Below are 8,565 nucleotides of genomic sequence, written 5' to 3'. Positions count from 1 at the left end.
CATCAATAATTAATTAATTTTTTTAAAAAATATATAAAAATTAAAATTAAAAAAATAAAAATAAAAACTTGTAAAAAATATAAAAATTATTAAAAATTATAGAATATTATAAAAGATATTGGAATTATTTAAAAATTCAAAAGAATTTCTTTGAAATAGTATTTCCATTTGAAAACAATTCTGGAGTTAAAATGTATCTTTTTTTTGGGTTAAATTTTAAAAAATAATAATATATGTGCTTTTTTTAGTATTTGGCACATTTGTGGGAAATTTTTTTATTCCACAAGTAATATTAAAAAATTATCATATACTCTTTTTTTAAATATTTATTTTAAATATTTTACTATACCCTATTAAAATTACTTAATATTTCTCAAAAAAATCTTGAAAGTATATATAATTTGAAAACAAGATTACAAAAGAGAATCGCTTTCTTATGTTTATTTTCTTTTTCATATTTTTGAAACACTTCATAATTTTTTATTTTCTCATGTAAAAATTATAAAATTTTATATAACCCTTTCAGATTTTATTTATTTAAAATTGATACGAAAAATATAATAATTTAACATAAAAGTTATCCACATCCATTAAAATAAGTTGTCCACAACAACTTTGATCTTCAACTTGATAGTACCATATATATATTATTTATACTATACTTATTATCTATACTATTATTTAATCTCCTAATTAAGTTGGTGTCACGAGTCAACCGGACACCAACTTAATTAGAGAAATTACAAAAAAAAAATCATTTTGTAATTAAAATAAACTATACTATTCAAGCATAATTTTGTCTTTTTTATTTAAAAAAACCAATAAAAATTTCTAAATACAGACACGTGTGATAGAATTTCTTATATATATAATTCTCTTGACTAAGTTTGGTGTCACTCACAAAAATGATGAAAGCCTATCAAAAATTCTTATACTACAATATAAAGTTCATTTTTAGTCATATTAAAAATGACTTTAAATTAATCCTTATACGTCAAAATTTTATTCAAATCATGATATCATTACAATTCATCATGAAATTATCGATAATTTAAACAAAACATATCCTACAAAATAGATTTATTCATGACCTAACCCGACCATAAATAAACCCCATCACTTCCAAAATAATCATGAATTACATGATACTTATAATTTGAATGCAAGAAAAATATAAAAAAATGGATATATCTATTTTTAAAATTAAAATTGTTCAAACTCCTTGAAATTAGTGGCTGAGGTTTGTTATCACTTTTAATATTTAAGATTCAAACTCTAGTATTGTGTTTTTTAAGTATTCCTTTTTAAAGATTTTATATAAGCTATTAAAAGGTGTGGTCTTTCACTTTAAACTTTTTCTAATTAAATTAGTTTCGATCGTAATACCAATTTAATTAATCATTTTATATATAACATTTATAAATAGATTATTTATTTTCAAAAAATTTCAATCATTTATATGACAGAAAGGGTCTAAAAAGCTCTTATTAAAATATTAAAAATCAATTGAGTCTTTAAAGAAAAAAATGTTTTTAATTGAATTTTTAATGACAAAAAAATTAATTAGCCTTTTTTCTTAACGGGAATTGTTGTTGACCCGTTTGGTCGATTTGACCATTAACAAGTTTTGATGTAGTTGACGAAAGCAATGAGACACATAAATAACACGTGTCATTCTATATCAATATATATTTAAAAATTAAAAAAAAATTGCACTTAAAAAATGAACTTCATCATATAAACATTTAAACAAATTTATTTTGGATGAGAATCAAAATATTATAAAAATCATAAAATTATTAAAAATTGTAAACAGAACCGAAATTGCACATAACAGGATCAAAAGTCACGCTTTATTGTAGACCAACATACACCAGCTGTGATTATTTGATCATGTGCAATAAATTATTTTGATATATGTTGTTATTTTAAATAATTAATAATTTTATAAAATTTCATCACTTTTATAATTACTTATATTTTTATATTATTCTAAACCGTAACTTAAACAAATAAATATCTACATTCAAATGAATTCGAATATCTATATTTAAGCATATTTTATATGTAAATTTTAAGATTTAATTGGCAAAAAGGTTTATTGATTTTTTTATAATAAAAGTTGAATTAAAGTAACAACATTTGTATTAAGTTTGTTTTTGTGGGCTATAAAAAATTGAGTACACCATTAACCTATTATAGTTCAGAGTGGGTAATTGGTGTTGCTGTCGTCAAAAGCAAAGATCTAAACAGCTGTAGATGTGTTGCTTGTATCCTAATTCCATAATATATTGGGATGTATTGTTTAAATCTGATTGTATTTGACTTTGGACTGACAAAGATGTAATATTTGAGTTGAAGGAACATCATCTAAAATAATAAATAAGACCTTATCAACTTCAATCTCAGAGTCACAGAAATTAAGAATTTTGTGGATGTGGCTGCCATTGACTTCTCCACCTTTTAGGGTTTTGGTTTGGTTGGGAAGCAACAAAGTGGCAGAGACAGGCAGGCTGCCTCCATAGTCGACCAAGAGTTGAGAAATAGCAAAATGGAATGGGGGGTATTCACTACATTCATGCGTGACAAACTGTCATGTCATCATCCCACTCCTATTCAAACTTTGCGACTTTTCTTCACTTAATTAAAAAGTTAGGTGCTAGGGCATTCAAAGTTTCCGTCCACATATCCAGGCATCGCATATGCATGTTCCCCCAGTCTCCCATTTCATTAAACCTACTCTCAACAAAATCTCTCTAAAACCCCACCAATAAATAAATGTATTACTTAAAAATATTACAACATATCTCATGCATATTCTGAATGTATTAATATCACTATCTTTTATGAATCAACTACATACACAGCGCCTACGCCTTCAATTCCATTAAACATTAACATTTTTTATAAACTCAAAAATGTTAAATTTACAACAAGAGTTTTAATGACCGTCAAGGACGAATCTTATATAAAATTAAATATTTCTTTCCGATCAACACATAAAATTATTTGTTTAGTTCAATAAGAATTAAGTATTGAATATAATTATATTACTTAATAATAATAAATCTTGATTGTTGAAAATTACTATTTTCATAATTTTGATTTTATTAATATAATATTTTATATATTTTTTTTATAGTTTTGGAATGTTTCTTTTTTTTTTAACTGAGATAATTTATTTTGAATATATTTTTTTAGAAATAAAATCGATTTAATTTTTTTACTAATTATCTATATATTTTCTTTTAAAAGAATTTGAATATAAAATGAAATTTTTTAATAGTTATCAAAAACACCAATAAGTCTTACTTTGCTCATCCCTTTAAGGTCCCAAGCGAAACAAAAATACGATATTTTTTCATCTTTTCGCTTTGGTTCACTCAAGAACTAACCTTATTAGTAAGCTGAAAGTTGATAAATGCGTTTGTTGAATAATTTTTGCTCATCTGAATATTGGATAATAACATTAACCATTCTTTTATTACCTAAATCCCAAAGGTGGCCTCCCCGGAGTCGGTCGAGGATTATCACCCAATAAGTCTCATTGGGGGCACCTACAAGATCTTTTCAAAAGTGCTTGCCAAGTGGTTGTCTAAATGCATTAATGAAGTCGTAGGGGAGACCCAATTTGCTTTTATTCCTGGTAGGCAGATTCTAGATTTCCTCTTCACTGCTAATGAAACAGTTGATTACTTGAAGAGGAGAAGATCTTGAAGGGGGGTGGTCTTTAAGGTAGATTTTAGGAAGGTGTATGACAGGGTCGACTGGAATTTCCTCGATTTCATCTTTGAGAGAACAACGTTTGGACCTAAAGGGGTGTGCTTGAATTCGAAGTTGCATTTCATCAACTTCTATCTTCGTTTTTCATAAAAAAGGGGTCTTCGTCAATGGTGCCCTTTATCACTTTTTCTTTTTAATACTGTTGTTGAAGCCCTTAATATCATTCTTTTGAAGGCGGTGTCAATTGGAGTATTTAGGAGCGCTCCGATTGGTAATGGGGGACTGAGGATTTCCCATCTTCAGTTCGCTGATGATCTAATCCTCTTTTGTGAAGATAGTTGCTTGCAGGGGCTTACTCCCCTAAAGATTATTGTGATATTGTAGCTATGGGGGTCATGAATCTAGTCCCGTTTGGGATCTTATTTGGGCTGGAATAGCTCCTCCGAAGGTTGAGTTTTCCATGTGGAGACTTATGTGGGGGAGGATCCCCACGAAGGGCAAATTAGCCAAAAAGGGGTGATTTCTTCTTTGTCTAGCTACAACATGTTATCTGTGCTATTCGGCCCTTGAAACAGTCCCTAATCATTTTCTCACTAATTGTGAGATTTCTTAGCACTTATTTGCAAAAATGGACGTGTCTATGAAGGATTAATTCGGCTCTCCCATGCAAACCCCGTACTTGTATCGAAGCTTAGCATCAAGTCCAACGGTTGAATAGGTATTAAAAATGTTTGAAGGATTTAAAAATAAATGTGAATAATTTTTTAGTATTAAAAAAAATAAAAATTGTTATTCACCTCACAAATATCAAAGTAAATATTATTTTACATGAAAAGTAATGAAATCATAAATTGAACGCTCTATTAATAACCAACATCCATTCATCATATTACTATTTTCTTAGTAGCTTAAATGAACATAAAATTGACATTTTAATGATTACATCTACTTATCGTTTTGAAGTAATCAATTAAGTCAAAACGATAATCAAGGAAATTATTGGAATAATTAAGCAGGAAAAAAGAAAAAGAAATCATGTGAGATTGTCTGAAGGGGTCTAGAAGGAAACAAGCAGAAGATTACTTTATATAATCCTAACCCCAAGTTGTTTATGTAATTGTTTTCATGTATATAGAACTGGGGCCCTTAAAAAAGAGAAATAATAGGCTTATATTGTAGATGTATAAATAAAGCTACTCCGAACATGCACAAGGCACCCAAGACAGTGGGATCCATCCTTTTACTCCTTTTGAGATCCCATTTATTTTTCCGACTCGTTTCCCATGTCCCTTGTACACTATATATGCAGTGAGTGGGTGAGAAAGAAAGAGAATCATTAATAAGTAAAAAAGGAATCCTATTTGTGGGTCTTTAGTAACCCTAAATTTGCTACACTTTCTGAGGCAAAGTCAACAAAAAAAGAAAAATGCAGGCTTTTCCGAGGGAAGACAATCAAATATCCCCTCCTAATTGTGTCCCTAATTTTGCATTTAATTTTAGACCTATGGATTAATTATAAAACTAGATCGTAACATAAGCTTAACTTTATACTTTATCACATGAGTTTTCAGGTTTGTTATCACCTTTTTTTCTTTCTAAATAATACTATGAACTGATTTGCATGAGTTGTTAATAAGACCTAACGGTGCTCTCAGTTTTTGTATTTTTTTACACATTTTAAATTTACTTCTAATTTTAATCTCTAATCTTTTTTTAATTAATAATTGAAGTCTAGAGTCAATGTATATCGAGTGATAGTAAAGAGATGAACATCTTTCTTTGGCTAAGCTTACGAGGTATCGGTAGGGACCGAGGGACTCACCACTTTAATTATTTCTCAATATTGAATGTCACAATTGGATTATATAATATGTTATTAACACATATCACATATATTAGCCTCTACAATCAACTTTTAATGATTACCAACTTGATTTTTGAATTTAAAATAAATATTAAAAATTGTTGGCATTTGGATTCCATCCAATTCAACTTATGTCCAACCTACATTTAGTGAATGCAAAGTATATTATGATACATTTCCTTGGAGTAATTTTTTTTTTCATGTAATTACATTAATAATCAAAAGATGCATAAGTATTTATGTAATAAATGTTTGATTGAGTTAATATTTTTATTTTTAATATTTAATTTTTTAAATTTTACTAAAGTTTTATTTTGTTTTAATATCTTTTTTTTATAAAAAAAATTGTCACCCACATTACAAATATGCCATAACTTAATGCTATTTGCAAAAGGTTGATTGAGTTTAGTGTCACTTAATTCGTTGACACCAACTCAATAGTGAAATTATCAATAAACATAATACAATAAAGATAAAATATGTAATTTGCTTTTAAAGAATTATACACTCTTTAAAAAACCAACCTACTAAATCTTTTTATCTATAATAATAAATAACAAACATTTTATTATTCACTTAAAATAATTAATTACTTATCAATTAAGTCCTAACTCAATTAAGTTGTTATGGTAACTATTCGTACATATTTAACTGCAAATTATCTTCAGTTTGAAATTTTGGAGAATTTATAATCAATTTAAAAATTATAAAAAAAAATGATGTTATGAATACTATCACCCACAGACAAAGTGGGTGATAGGAATTGTTAAGGATATAAAAAAAGAATACACTTTGATTTGCAAAGGGAGTAATGAGTGAAAACCCAATTACCATGAGTGGCCATTATTTGGAAACCACCCATTTTTGTCCTCAATCATCACAATCACCCTTCCAATCAAATTAATTAAATATCAGATCTGCTATGTTATTATTGATGGGTTCATTAATGAAAATTTATTCACTGCATACACTCTCGTTCCAAAATTAAACCTACACTGAAACTGTTAATGCCAGTGCGATGGTGTTGTTTTAGGTCGAACGTGACTTCAATTAAACGCACTAACGCATTCACCAAATTTAAATGAAAAAGCAAGTTATACTCAAAGGGTTAGTACTATAACCAATACACTCCTACACCTAATCACCCCATTTTTTCCCCTTCATGGTTTTATTAGGTAGCAGTAGGTTACCTATATCTGTAAGAATACGTTTAATTTGTGGTTAATTTAACCAAACATCCTCTAACCATCTCTTAAATTCTAAATTGCCCTTCTAATTGAGTCTTTGAAATTTCAAAATCATTAGTTTTCAGCCTTAAATGTTAGCTCAATTTGAACTTAAAACATATTTAAAATGGTTAAAATATATCATAAGCTTTTGTACTTCTTACAAATTTAGAATTTAGTCATTGTACTTGTTAGTCATGTAATTAAAAATGTGGCTTTGTAATGAAATTGAATTTAACAAAATAATTTTAACAATGTTAACAGTTGGACTTGAATTTTAAATTGTGAAAAGTAGAATGATGATATTCTTAAAAATACAAGTATTGAGACTAATTAAATTCTAAATTTACAAACAGTACAAAGAGTTATGACATATTTTGACCATTTAAACCACATGAATCAAATTGTAATCAAGCGAATAGTGCATCTACCGTATAGACAATTTGAACCTAACATGTTCAAAACATACTATAAATAAAATTTAGGAGGTTATATATTTATTTAACATGTCAAATCCTAGTTATTTAATTAGTAAATACATGTATGTTTGCAGCTGGATCACATATTTTAAGTATACTTCATGTTATTTAAGATGGTATTTAACATTCAATCTAATGGTTAGGTTGACAAAAAAAAATTAATTGATATAATATTGATATTTTAAAGACTCAATTAAAATATTTCAAAGGTTATATCTAATTAATATATACTTGATTGTTGTCAATATTTGAGGACGTGAGTTTGAGCGTGTTAAAGCGCGTTTATTCTCTTATTCAAGAGTTGCGAGGGATTATGAATAGTTTTAGATTTATATAAAAAAATTAATATATACTAAAATATGTTTTTTTTTTACAATTGGAGTTTAGTTCCTTACTATTATTTTCTACTCATATTTCATGAAATTTAATATTTTTACTTTTTGAATTTAAAAATGAAAATTTTATTGTTAATATCGTTATAATGTTTTTTGTTAAATTCAAGTTTATTACAACATTATTTTTTATACATAGTTATTAAGTGAGTTTTATTATTATTATTTCAAAATATCACACCAATGAATTTAACAAAAATATTTTAACAATGTTAACAATAGAACCTAAATTTTAGAATGAATAAGCAGCAAAATTAAATTCATAAAAAACTTTAATTATGATTAAACTAATATATATTAAAACCAAGTAAGTATGAAGTAATACAAAACTGTTATTTAAAATATATAGTACTTAATTAACTTTAAAGAATGTACGTTTAAAAGGCAAAAGCTTTTAACAGAATAGACAAGTAATTATGATAATTGAAATCTAACCTAAAAGCTTAAGAAGCTGGGAAAATGAGTTAACAAGGAAGGACAAAAAACACAGTGAACAACTACATTATGGGATTTTTTTTTTGGTTCCAGAACAACTACACATTATGCGTTCAACAGTTTAGTGCATATGACATAATGACCACCATAAAGTTTTGTTATAATATAAAATCTTTGTTTCAACTTTCAAGGGTCATATAGTCATAATCCAGCAGTTTTTTTTAATTATTAATGAAATTTAAAGAGCCAATCTTATTAAAAAGGAGGTTACGAAGTTGTGAGATAAGACAAATCTATCTCTTTATATGCCTTTAGATTATTGGTTTATGCTACTTTTTCTTAAAAAAATTGAAATTATCATATTATCATTGCAACCCAAATTTCTAAGATCTTCAAATGAATCCAAAATTTGGTGTTTGTATGTGTACAATCTTATATAAAAGAAA

The sequence above is a fragment of the Gossypium hirsutum genome, chromosome D05 (genome assembly GCF_007990345.1).
Source record: "Gossypium hirsutum isolate 1008001.06 chromosome D05, Gossypium_hirsutum_v2.1, whole genome shotgun sequence".
Classification (NCBI taxonomy): domain Eukaryota; kingdom Viridiplantae; phylum Streptophyta; class Magnoliopsida; order Malvales; family Malvaceae; genus Gossypium; species Gossypium hirsutum.
Note: the sequence above shows the minus strand (reverse complement) of the source record.